The sequence below is a fragment of the Sarcophilus harrisii genome, chromosome 6 (assembly GCF_902635505.1).
Source record: "Sarcophilus harrisii chromosome 6, mSarHar1.11, whole genome shotgun sequence".
NCBI classification, from domain to species: domain Eukaryota; kingdom Metazoa; phylum Chordata; class Mammalia; order Dasyuromorphia; family Dasyuridae; genus Sarcophilus; species Sarcophilus harrisii.
Genome location: NC_045431.1, coordinates 35,150,585 through 35,164,333, shown reverse-complemented (window position 1 = coordinate 35,164,333; position 13,749 = coordinate 35,150,585). Strand labels below are relative to the sequence as shown.

Below are 13,749 nucleotides of genomic sequence, written 5' to 3'. Positions count from 1 at the left end.
AAGCTCCACGAGGGCAGTCTAAATTTTGTATCTGTGTGCTATGCACGTAATAGTTACTTAATAAATATGTATTGATTTGAATAAATCAGCTTTTTTGTATGTTTTTATCTTTCAGATTCATAAAAACTTGTCTAAAATATCTAGAGTAAATTAGTTTATTTTTTGTGTTCGATTCATCCTAAATTCCTCTCTGGAAAGGTATTATGAAAATTTGTCAATTAAAGCTTTAGAGTCATTCTTAGTAAAATTCTGAAATGTTAAAAAAGTATGCCAGCATCTGACCCAGGAAGGCTTTAGAGATTATAGTAAGACAGGGATTGCAGAGGGTCTGAAAAGCAGGACCCAGGTTATGGTTAGATTATCCAAATTGAAAATGAGCCTAAAGCATGTCAATTTTATGAGACTATTAATATATTAATAGTTTGGGATCATCTGATAGAGCATATACAGAGATGTGTGTGTGTAAAATATGTTTTATTTTTGTTTTTTGTTTTTTGTGTATAAATATGTGTGTGTATATACATATATATATATAATGTGTAAAATGAGAGGGAAAAACAGAGAAGAGAGAGAGGAGAAACAGAGACAGAGACAGAGAGGAGACAGAGACAGACAGACAGACAGACACACACACAGAATCATTCTCTTACCCTAAGATACAAATCAAGCTTCATTTTCTCTATGAAGACGTTGTCTCAACCTCCCCCAATTGCTAGTGCCTTCCTATCAAATTATCTAATATTTAACTACTTTGTGTATAATTACATATATTAATTTTATGCTGTATATGTTTGTGGATATATATGTGTGTATAGATGTACAATATACTATATATATTTACATATATTTGTCTCCACTATTAAAACAAGCTCTTAAAGAGCGGAGTATTTCATTCATTATATTTGCATCCCCTATGCTTAGCACATGATCAGTGTTTCATAAATTCATTGTGATTGATTTTTTTTCTCAAACATAATTGCTGCTATAGAAATTATTGACAAAATATGTAATTCAATATTATACCACTTGATGGCAATATCCATCCACAAAGTAAGAACCTTGGCAAAAGAAGAAAAAACAAAGAATCAAATTTAAAGCTTCAAAATTACTTTTTTTAAATAGAAAAATGTAATTTTTCAAATTTCTAGGGAGGGATGCAGTGTGCTTGCAAAAAAAAAATCATGAGGAATTATCTAGAAACTTGTAACTTCAATTGTTTTCAGGAAAGAAGATTTAAAATGAAATTATATTCTTTAACAAGTTCATATTGCTTCCAATCATGCACCCTATATTCCAGTCAAGCTAGTTTATTTGCAGTTCTGTATATATAAGGATCTATTTCCCACTTCAGTGTTTTGAGGCATCTGCCTCTCATGCCTAGAACACACACTGACCTCCCTGGAAATCCCCAGGTCTTTTCAAGACTCAGTTCAAGAATCACGTCCTTAAGTATTAATGATTTGTCCATTTTCATCAATCATTTTGATTTTATATTTTATATTTCCTATTTGTGTACAAGTTCTTTCTATTCTTCCTCTTCATACAGAACATATCAGTCAGTAATAAACATTTATTAAAGGCTTCTCTATTTAGAACTTACGTTCTAACAATGGAGATGCCGTTTTGTTTTTGTATTTGTGTGCATAATGTCTAGTATAGTGCCTGATACATAGTTACTTTAAGAACTTTGTAAACTTTAAGGTATAATCTCAACTATTTTGGAAAGATATTTGGAATCATGTCCAAAGAGTTATTAAACTGCCTACACATATCTTTTGACCGAGCAGTAGCACTATTAGGTCTGTTTCCCAAGATGATTAAGGAAAATGGAAAAGAATCTACATGTTCTAAAATATTTTTAGCAGTTCTCTTTGTGGTGGCAAAAAAACTGGAAGTTGTAGGGATACCTGTCAAATGGGGAAAAACTAAACACATTGTGGTATAGGTTCATGATGGAATATTACTCTGCTATAAGAAATGATGAACTCAGTGGTTTTAGAAAAGTATGGAGAAAGCTTTATGCAATAATGAAGAGCAAAATGAGCAGAACCAAGAAAACATTGTATACAGTAACAGCAGTATTGTTTTAAAAAACAGTTTTAAGCAACCAAGTCATTCTATTATAAATACTCAAATTGACCTCAAAGACCCTATAAAGGAAGATGTATTTGAATCCAGAAAGGAGGAATATTGGTGTGGTGTAGGAAATGATAAGTTGTCTTATTTAGAAAAACATAGAAAGACTTGGACATATGAAGAAAGATACTATCGACTTTCAGAGAAACAGATGAAAGGTGGAAATAAGCATAATATATAGTTTTACAGATATGTGTATGTGTATACATGTATAGATGTGTATGTTTATAGATATCCATGTATAGTATATGTGTATATACCTATATAATCTACATTTTCATATGTGTATATACCTATAATCTACATTTTCATGCTTAATTTTAGTTTTCTTTCAGGTGGGAGGGGGGGAAATGGAAAAAAATAAAGTGCACAGTAGAGAACAAAGGAAAATAACAAGGAAGCAAAGAAAAAGTAGGCAGCTTTCAAAACAATGTGTAGTATTTATTATGTAGGTTTTCCTGAAATGGAAACTTATTTTATACTGAATCCTCTCTCATAGTCTTCTGTGTACATGGCTATTTTTTTTTTTTTCTCTTTTTTGTATTTAAGCTTAAAGTTTAAAAAAAAAGATATCTCTCTCTCTCCCCCTCTCCAAAAAAAAAAAAAAAAAAAAAAAAAAGAAGCCTTTCGATAAGGGTAAGAAAGGAAAGTATAAAAACCTGAAGCTTAGCTTGAAAAACTAACTTTAAGGTACTATTTAAACGTCAACTTTTTTTTTTTTTTTTTTTTTTTTTTAAGAAACCAAAGTATAAGAAATGTATTGTAGGAAAATAAATGGGAAAAAAAGGAAAAGGTTAAAAGCTTTATTTTCCTATGTATGTAGCAAGGTGATCTTGTCATTTTTCTAATCAATTTACTTAAGGGCTTGTACTTTCCCACTTCCCAGATGCTTCATTTTGGAATCACCTAACTCTTCCCTCACCTGGGGCATGATATTCTAGCAGTTTGAGAAATAGGAAGAGTTAAGGTACAATCAATTGAAAAGGAACTATTCTTCCATTATGACTGTGGAGTCTGTATCTTTAAGAAGTTCTAATTAATAAGGGGATTTCTGAAACACTATTGGAAACAATAAGTTTTATTGTCCCACGGTGCTTTCTGGACACGCTGAGTGCTTATAAGAGCTGAAAGTAACATTTCAGGGATTTCTCCTTTAAAAAATTTTTTTTATATATTCATGAAAGCAAGGACATTTATTCCCAGCATGTCGAATAAATTCTAGATGATACTTTATAGAGTTACCTTTGGAGTCTGACTCTTGGTTTTCTGACTAGTAAAGAGAGGAAGAAAGCTTTTTTTTTTTCTTTTTTTAAAATACCAATTCTTCCCCAAAATTCTGAGAATAACAGTGTACTATAAAATTACCATTCTGACAATGTTTGGCCCTTAATCAAGGGCAATATTGGATTTCTTGTTAGGTCTCCAATTTTCCTCCTTTCAGTTAGCATCACTTTATCTGAGCTGAGCTTTCACTGGTTGGACTCCATCCAAGATTCTACATAGGGTAGTTTTTAAGGCTGAAGGGAAGCTGTTTCCTGGATTTGTCACAAAGAACACATGAAGCTGGCTATCACCTATATGTTTGTGGCAAGGAAGTCTACAGTGTCTTGTGATCTCTCCTGATAATGTCACTGTGCATTTTGTATAGAGGAGATGATAAGTAGAACTTTGCAGTTAAGAATATTCAGTATCCCTACTGTCATTAAGAGGATTTTTAAAAATGGAATTAAATTTTTTAAATCATCAGGTTTTTTTTATTTAAGTAAACTAAGACAAGCTCCTAGTTTCTTGGTTTACAAAGAATAATTAATGTTCAGTAGATCTAAATTCCAGATGTTTTCAATGCTCTTCACAAGTGTGAGAACTCCCAAAGCAAATGAAAATCTTAAAATTACCAGGACAAATGTTTCTGCATTTAAGTAATGTGAAAATTGCTTTTCCTTTATTTTTTAACCACTAAAATAACTGAACATTTGAAATATGTGAACTAAAAACAAGGTGCACTATTCCTTTCTTAGTTTAAAATCTAGTTGGCTTTATTGAAATGCTGTAAAGGACAAGCTTCCAAATTAAATTGTATTGATGCAGGCTAAAATAAATGCTTCCTTTCTTCCCCAGAAGTTCCTGGGAACTCGATGCCAAACTCCCAATCTCGACCAAATGGCTCAGTTCTTTCTGCTTTCTCAGGTGTTCTTCATCTCAGGTGTTCAGTAGCTTCTTTTTGGCTCCAGGAATCACAGTATTTTGAACTTCATTTATTCTGTAGCACTGGAGAATTCAAAGAAGTATAAAGTTATGGGACAAAGTTGCTTCTCAAAATGGCTTAGCTCTACTATGATTTAAAACCTGAAATTTAAGTGAATTCATATTATCAGGGAAGGATATAGAAATATCTATAAGTTCACCAGTTTCGATCAGTTTATATGCAGAGACATCGTATTTAGACTATGCTATTAAGTATCTCACTAGAATGCTTGTGAAAGACATTCTGAAAATATACAAAAGTATATTGAATACTCACTGTTGTGAGTAATACTCACAACAGTGAGTATTCAATATATCTGAATGGGGGCATGACATGGGGGGGTGTATATAATTTTATATTCATATACAAATGTGTATAAATAAATTCAGGGCAGCTAAGGAAGGAAGAGAGCAAGGAAAGAAGGGAAGGAGGAAGGGAGGGAAGAAAAGGGGAGAAGAAGGAAGGGAAGAAAGAAGATAAGGAGGAAAAGAGGGAGAGAGAGAAAAGAAGGGATGGAAGAAAGGAGGGAGGGAGGAAGAAAGAAAGACATGGAGGGAGAGGGGAAGGGAGAAAAGAAATAGGAGAGGAAGGGAAGAAGGAATGAAGGGGAGGAAAGGAAAGGGAGGGAGGAGGTAAGGAAAGAAGGAAGAGAGGGAGGGAAGGAAGGCAGAAGAAATGGATGAAGAAGGGAGGGAGGGGGGTGAGGAGGAAGGGAAGGAAGAGAGCATAAGGAATCTGAGAAGTCAATGATGACTGGATTTTTCTAAAGAACCTATTGTTCTTCTTTCCATAAAAGGCTAAGTCCCTTAGCCTAGATAACCACAAGTCTTGGTTAGTATGAAGACAGAAGACCTAAATGAACAATTCTGGAGATAAATTGTTCCCAGGATTAAAATGCATTTAAAGAAATTATGTAAAGTCGTTTTGCAATTCCTAAAACAAAATCTGGCAGAATATACAACAGGTTCTCTCAGTGCTCTCTTTTTCCACAATAAATTAGAATAATACTTGAAGAATCTGCAAGGATCTGTTGTATAGCTTTCCAATTCATTTCGTAAAGAAGAAACAAATGTTCGCAAGGTCAGACAGCCTGATATTGAAAGAGATGGGCTGGAACAAAGAATATTTCTACAGATATTATCCTGGAAAACTAAGAGTCGACAGTGATTACTTGTGTTATGTAGTTTGAAACACACACACACACACACACACACACACACACACATGCACATACACACACAATTTCCCTCCTTCCCTTTAGCAAACATTTTAAGTTTAAGGCCATCCTCCCAGGGATTGAGTGATTATGTGGATATGTAGAGGAAAGTATGTTTCTGGCTCAAGAAATATCTGCACTTTTTCCCTTGCCATACTTTTATGAATTGGTATGAATTGGTTAATTGGTAAACAATAATCACTGGTTAGATGATATTGGGAAGATATTAAAAAGCAAAAATATGGGGAGAATGATAGTAGATGAGGACTTATAAGCATAGTATTAGAAGATTCCCCCCTAATCCTCAGGGTTATTCCTAAACTCCAAGGAAATCTGTCTTGTTGGGATGTGAGTTAGAGGGTAAGACCAGAGAATATATGTCTACCAAAAACCCAAAATAATTTGGGGAAGGAAAGAATAATATCTATATTTATATCTATATCCATATCTATTTATCTCAGATGGTTGGAACTAGAATGATGCAAGGTAGTTGGAAATGATGGTATAGATTTAGAAGTCATCAGAAGTGAGAATTGAAGCTACACAAGGAAAAGATTGTAGAGAGAAAGAAGAAAGCCAAAAGCAGAGAGCCTTGACAATTACTGATGCTTAATAGGTACAAAAAGGATAGGGTCCAAAAGAATCAAAGAGGGTGTTCGGAAAGATAGGAGGAGAAATGCTTCACAATGGAAGTGATGCTGGATTTGCAGTCTTGGGCCTTTATTCACCTCCAAGCCCTGGTTTAAATCCCTCCCACTAGCTAATTGTGTCAGTTTTGTCATCTATAAAATGAGGGAGATTAAACTAGATGGCCTCTAACATCCCTTTTCTCTCTAATAATGCTATAGTAATAATCTGCCCCACTAAAAAAAGTTAAACTGGAAAAGTAATAATGGGAGCCCAATGTCATGGAAGCAAAGGAGGAGATGGCATCAAAACAGAGAAGCTGTATAGTATGACATTTCATATAGAAAAATGAGGATTATGAATATAACTATGAAAAATAAAACATAGCCATTGAATTTAATGATTAGTAGACATTCAAAATCCTGTAGAAACCTATTCAGTAGGGTAATGAAGGCAGAAATCTGATTGGAAGACTGATTGGAAGTGGAACTGGTAGGAGAAAGAAAGAATGTTAGCTTGGGAAGGAGGGGGCGGGGTTGGCTGAGACAAGGAAAAATTGTATTTATTTTAATTTTTAAGATTGGGCAGATCAAAGGAACTGGTAGAGAAACATTGAAGATATGACAGGGAGAATAATTCGTGTTATAGAGAAGATGAGAGAAAATTAGATAAAAGGGGCCAAAAGGAAGAACTCTGGAAGTAAGGAAGGTCACCTTTCTCATTGAGACCTGAAGGAAGAAAGAGAGATTGGGAAGATAATGAGAGTTTAAGAAGAGTCAGAGAAGGGGAAGGAGTTCATGAAATTAGAGATTTAAAGCTGGGTGGGGTCTTAGAGACAATCACTCTCATTTTACAGAGAAAGCAATTGAAACCTGCAATAAAACTGAGGAAACATTCAGACACAGGTCTGCTTCTGAGTCTAATACTCTTATCTACTGAAGAATTTCATATTGGATTGCTTCAATTTTCTCAGTAAAGAAGAGGCCACTTTGTGAACATGGGATGGAGTTGGGAGCTTAAGAGAAGTTTTGGAACATCCACTGTGGGGATGTGATAGTTATAAAATGTCATGTTGAGTTTTCCTTGGTAATTAACTTTGACAGTATTATTAAACTGACACAGAATTATGGAGGCTATAATTACTCACTCCTATTTAGTTTATATAGATATCTATATATAGATATAGATTTATATACACATACATATGAAAGAGGAGGGGGGGTATTACCTAACACAAGGCATCTGTCTATATTGAGGAAATAGCTTTCTGTTAATAATAGAGTAGGACCTCCTTAATTCAAAATCCACTTGTCTTTGGCAGAGGAACACCTTTAGATCTATGAGAACCTAGAATACCCAAGTTATGATATTCCCTTTGACTCTCAAAAGGGAAGATAATTAAGACATAGATATATACAGAGTTCCTGACAAGAAATGAAATATATAAACTATTGCTCTTGTTTTTAGTTCATAAGCTAATAGATCCTATTTAATTTTCCTGATCCCAGCTGGGTCTTCTATGTTTCCTTTTTAAGGTAATATCTCACTGTTAATCTTTATCAAGAGCATTCTCATTTTCTGGCTTACTTACAGGCATTTTTTTGGTTACATTCAGAGAAACAATAAAGTTTTTCTTTAATTCTGCAGATGAGGAATAAGGCTTTTTTTTTTCTTTTCCCTCAGGATGCATTAATTTAGCATGTCATTCAATGGGAGGACATATATTCTGTGAAATGTATCTAACTAATAGCTTTAGTAGTGCTTGCCTAAGGCACTGACACTTCATATTAGGAACTATCATTTCCTGACTATTGTGCTTATAATACAAACACTGGGGGGGAAAACCCTCCAAATACAATAACGTGGTTGGAAGGGATGACATTAAGAAGTCATCTTAATTATCCTTAGGCCAAGGTGAGCCTATGACATACTAGACAAATTGCTTTCTAACCCATCCAAAAGATCCCCAGGGAAAAAAATTTCATCACTTCATTGAATAATTCATCCCAATACCATCTAGCAACCACCACCGTTAGAAAGTTTTAATCATTTCTATCATGGAATACAGGGTCCTTGATAAAATACATATCTTCCTATAATCTGTATTAACAATACCTCTGGCTGATATTTGCCATTTCTCATTAATGCCATTAAACGCTATTATTTTTGTCATTAACTATTAGATTTTTAGTCTTTGATTAAATGGAAACCTGAGACAAACAAGAAACTTTAGGAACCCAGATATAAATTATTGGTTTAAGACCATTGGTCCTGGAGTCAGGAGGACCTGAGTTCAAATCCAGCCTAAGATATTCAACACTCCTACCTGTATGACCCTAGGCAAGACACAGAAATGTCTCACCAAAAATAAAAAAAAAATTAAAAAATTAATTAAATATTTAAAATGATTGGTTTAGTAGAATATTGACTTCAGAGATTCATGGTAGATTAACTCAAACAATTATAGAAATAGCAATGAAAATTACTTTTTTGGGTCATATTTTCAAATAAAGTGGCTTCTCTGGGGCCATTTCCCTTACTCTGGATCTCAGAGGGTGACTGGTTTTGAAGGAGAAAGCAGAATACTCTTGCTCCCTACTTCTAGACTTTCTCTTTACTTATACACTCCTTATTTTATTTAATTATTTTATCATTTTATTTTACCTAACTGCTTCCTTATTGAGAAATTTGGATATTGACCTATCTGCCCATATTCTCTCATCATTCCACTTGTTCATATTTCATTCTTGCTTTTTGCCTTTATTGAGACCTTTAACTTCTCTCCCCACCTCCACCCCTCCAATCCTCAGTACTTTCTCCAGCCATTATACTGCTTAGACTTCACTTTCCTTTCTTCAACTCCAACCCAGTGGTTAGCCATTTCAATTATATGTTTCCTGCTCTTAAATCCCCTAACCCTTGTTCTAGTGCTACTGTTCTCTTGTGAAACCTTAACCTAGGTGAACTCCCAGCAAATGCCTCCTTTTCTCCTATTCACTAGCCACTGAAGTTACAGGAAATTTCACAATTCTGCTATCTGGGTGCACTGCAGATTTATATTAGTCAACCTCAAATGGATCCACATTAGGGCAAAACATTTTTTTTTTTTTTTTACTCCATTATATTGAATCTTCATAACACTCTCCCTCAGAAGGTATTCCAAACATTTTCTTCCTTTCTCATGTCTTCCAGTACCCCCATTTCTACCTCTCTCAGCTGAGGACCTTATGAGAAAATTATGACCATTCAACATGAGCCTCTCTTCTCCTTCATTTCACAATCTCTTGACATCTCTTGCTCTATTCTCTTCTCCAGTTTCTGATAAAGAGATGGCCAAAGCTAACACCCTCTACATATGTACTTGATTCCATTTCATTCCTTCAACAGACTGCATCTTCAAGCATTCCCCTTCTCTCTTCTCCTTAAAATTTTCAAATTCCTTCTATCAACGGATATCTTCTTTATTATTTTCTTATATGCTACTGACTCTCCTATCCTTAAAAATTCTTAGAGCCTATCATAACAAAGATGATACTATCCTATCAAGCTACCATCTTATATCTCTCCTCCATTTTTATCTACTCCTTGAAAAATTTGCTTCCTTCAAGTTTTCTCTTTTCTACACAGCAATGCTTTGCAATATCTTTTACTCTCACAATTCCATTGAAACTATTTTGTCCATAGTTAGTAATGATCTCTTAAATCTTTTCTCAATTCTAAACCTTCTTAACATATGTACTGCATTTGACACTGTTGACTACCCTTTCCTCCTGGATACTTTTTCCCTCCTAGATTTCCCTGATAGTATTCTTTCTCGCCTGCCAGATTGCTCTTTTTCAGTATCCTTTCCTGGCTCATCATCCTTATTCAGTAGAGATTCACCAAGATTCTGTCCTAGGCTCAGTTCTTACCATGTTCCTTTCCTACTCAACTAACTTAAGGAACTTTCTATTGCCTCTAGAATAAAATATATACTCCTCTGGGAGCTTTTAAATTTCTACATAACTTCATCCCAATTTATATTTTCCAGCCCCATTGGACATCACTTTCTTTCCTATGTTTTGTATTCAATGCAAAAGACTATTCCGTTATTCACATGTATTTTGGACCATCTCCATTTGTCCTGATGTGTATCTGGCCACTGGATCCAGAAGCCAGATGGCTTTGGAGGAGAAAGTGTGGCTGGTGACTAAGCACAGCCCTCATTTCAATTCAATTTACTTGCGTGTCATGATCGTCTTTGAGAACAAAGGACAAACAACACATACAACCCTGTTTCCAAACTCTGGGAGACATTTCCTACTTAATTTTAGCTCAGAGAATCCTTTTCTGAAGGATGAAGATCAAGTACTATTTTCTGCTTGAAGCCTTTTCATGTACCCCCAAATGCTAATATCCTCCCTCCCAAACGATTCTGTATATATATTTATTGACTTTATACCTGTGCTGCATGTTATTTTGCTGCCTTCCCATTAAATTGTGGGTTCCATCTGATTAATGACTGCTTCATTCTTTGTACTTGTATTCTACAGTGCTTAGTGGAGTGCCTAGCTCATAGAAGAACTAAATAAATACTTATTGACTGAACAACTATGGCCCTCCTAGTAAAGATGGGGTCAGGTCTTCCTCAGGTGACAGCCATGTGGCTTGTGAACACATGGCCCTTCTGGAGCTTTTGCTCCCTGTTTTTGTCTGTCTTTTGATACAGGTACCTTGATTGCCACCAGGGAAGAGAAATAGTGATTTGGCTGGTAAGTGCCTTTTGTATGCACACTAAATTTAATTTCAACAGCCATTTAAAAGGCCATTTCTATGCAATAAGCAAATTTAAAACAATTCTAAAGTTGTAGGAAGTTCCAGGAGCAGGCTCACTAAGGTAGGTGGTCCCTGGGAAAATGTTTTGTAAAGAAGGGGTTTGAACTGAGGTTAGAGAAGCCAAGAAGTTAGAAGAGCATTCCAGGCATGGAGATAGCAGGTACAAATGCAATTGCACAGTGTGTTGTGTGATGAATAGCAAAATACGCACTATTTATAGCTTGATAATGGAGTGCATGGAAACAAAGTCAAGTGCAAGAAAGCTATAAAGGGACTAGGTCACAAAGGGTTTTTAAACACCAAACAAAGGAATATTTGATTTAGAGGTAATAGTTTCTGGAGTTTCTTGAGTAGGGAGGATGGTCAGACTTTTGTATTTTCTTTCTCAGCTGCTATATCACACTGTTGCTTCATTGATCCCTTGCTGTTCCCATTGACTTTAGTATCTCTGATGGATTCTACACTACTGATTGGTCAGCTGAGATTTTGCTCTTTTGGCCAGCTCTTGTAGAAAAAAGTAAGCACTCTTTACTGTGTGTGTGTGTAATGTGTACATATACCTACATATATATATACACACACATACACACACAAACTTCTCCCCCAGGCTTATTTAAGGAGTGGACCAGAAGTTGGCCATAGTTACAACTTACTTTTCAGTTACCTTCCTGACCTTTATATGTGTAAATGTAGTTCACTAGATCAGAAAGGATTTATATCTTTCAAAAACTATTCCAAGTCTGAAAGAGGCATATTCAAATTTACTTAAATGATCGAATAAAATTTGTAGGCAATATCTTTCAAAGTGAATTACAGTTTAAAGATTGTTGGTTAAACATTTCTCATGTCCTTTAATTAAGAGCAATAATGATCAGTCAACAAGCTTTTATATATTAAGCTTCTACTATGCGAGACTGCAGACTGTAAGAAAGACAAACTCCATCCACAAAACCCCAGGCCCTGTTCTCAAGGTGGTCTACATCTATGGAGGATTGTTTGTCGTTTATCCTTCATTCTCAAAGAGGACCATGACTTTAGGGAGGTGATGCTAACTTGCAGTGAAATGCATAAGTGAGGAAGGACTGTGAAAAGTCACCAGCTTCATTTTGTCTATTGTGGGGGACGATATGCAAACAATCATTCAAAAAAAGACTTGAAAAAAAATACAAGATAAATCAGAGATACTGGGATCAGGAAAGACTTCTCATAGAAGAAAAGATTTGAACTGGAATTTGGGGGAGTTCATCCCATTCACATTTACGGTTAAGATTACTAATTCTGCATTTCCTGCCATCCTAATATCCCCAGATTATGCTTTTCTTTTTCTTGCCCTCCTTCCCCACTTCCTTAGTATTAAACTTATTGGTCCCACTTGCGTCACCCAGCTCTCCCTCTTTAGTATCCCTCCCTCCTCCCTTTGAATCCCTTCCCCTTTCTTGTACCCTTCCCTTATTACTCTTTTTCCTTTTCACTTTTCCTCTCCCACTTTTTAATGAGGTGAGAGAAGATTCTCTGTAAAACAAATGTGTCAATTATTTCCTTTTTGAGCCAACTCTGATGAGAGTAAGATTCGCACAATGTTCCTCCCCCTCTCTAAGTTCCCTCAGATATGATAGGTTTCCTTTGCCTCATCGATGCATGAAGTTTCCCTCTTTTTATCTCCCCTTTCCCCTTTTTCTGACACTATCCCCTTTCCATTTCTACTTCCCTTTTTTATGCTATATCAGTAAAATCAAATTATACATGTGATTTTTATGTATATCCACAACAGAAATACAGTTCTCAAGAGTTCCTTTTACCTTTTTCTACTTGTCTTGAGTCCTGTTGTTGGAGATCAAATTTTTTGTTTAAGTCTGGTTTTTTCTTTAGAAACAGATGGAATTGCTCTGTTTCATTAAATGTCCATCTTCTTCCATGGAAAAAAATGCTCAGCTTAGCTGGGTAGTTTATTCTTGGCTGCATTCCAAGTTCTTTTGCCTTTCAGAATATCAAATTCCAGGCCCTTCGATCCTTTAATGTTGAGGCAGCCAGATCTTGTGTGACCCTTATTGTGGCACCTTGGTATTTGAACTGTTTTTTCCTGGATGCTTGTAGAATTTTTTCTTTAATCTGAAAATTCTGAAGTTTGGCCACAATATTCCTCGGAGTCTTTATTTTAGGGTCTTTTTCAGAAGGTGTTTGATGGATTCTTTCCACGCCTATTTTACCTTCCGGTTCTATTACTTCTGGGCAGTTCTCTTTAATAATTTCCTGTAAAATAGTATCTAGGCTCTTTTTTTCATCATATTTTTTGGGTAGTCCGATGATCCTTAGGTTTTCTCTCCTTGATCTATTTTCCAGGTCCGTTGTTTTTTCAAGTAAATATTTGACATTTTTTTCCAATCTTTCATTTTTTTGGTTTTGCTTGACTGATTCTTCCTGTCTCAATGAGTCAGTCATTTCTATTTGTTCAGTTCTGATTTTTAGCGTGTTATTTCCTTCATTAGCTTTTTAAACTTCTTTTTGTATATGTCCGATTGAGTTTTTAAATGAGTCATTTTGCTCTATGGAATTTTTTTCCATTTCACTAATTTTTTTTTTTTTTTTTAGTGAGTTATTTTCTTTCCCCAATTCACAAATTCTGTTTCCCTGCACTTCTTGGGAGTTTTTTACCTTTTCCAGTTGAACTGGAATTTGGGATCAGGAAAGACTTCTCATAGAAGAAAAGATT

General features: G+C 35.1%; 1 long non-coding RNA gene across 1 annotated transcript; it reads right to left on the bottom strand.

Moving 5' to 3' along the window:
* Window positions 1-4,150: 4,150 nt before the first annotated feature.
* LOC116420034 lies at window positions 4,151-12,925 on the bottom strand. The gene is made up of 2 exons (XR_004230358.1): window positions 12,839-12,925; window positions 4,151-4,404 (listed from the first exon to the last, which is right to left on the bottom strand). It is a non-coding gene; the product is annotated as an uncharacterized LOC116420034 (long non-coding RNA).
* Between the last annotated feature and the right edge of the window lie 824 nt (window positions 12,926-13,749).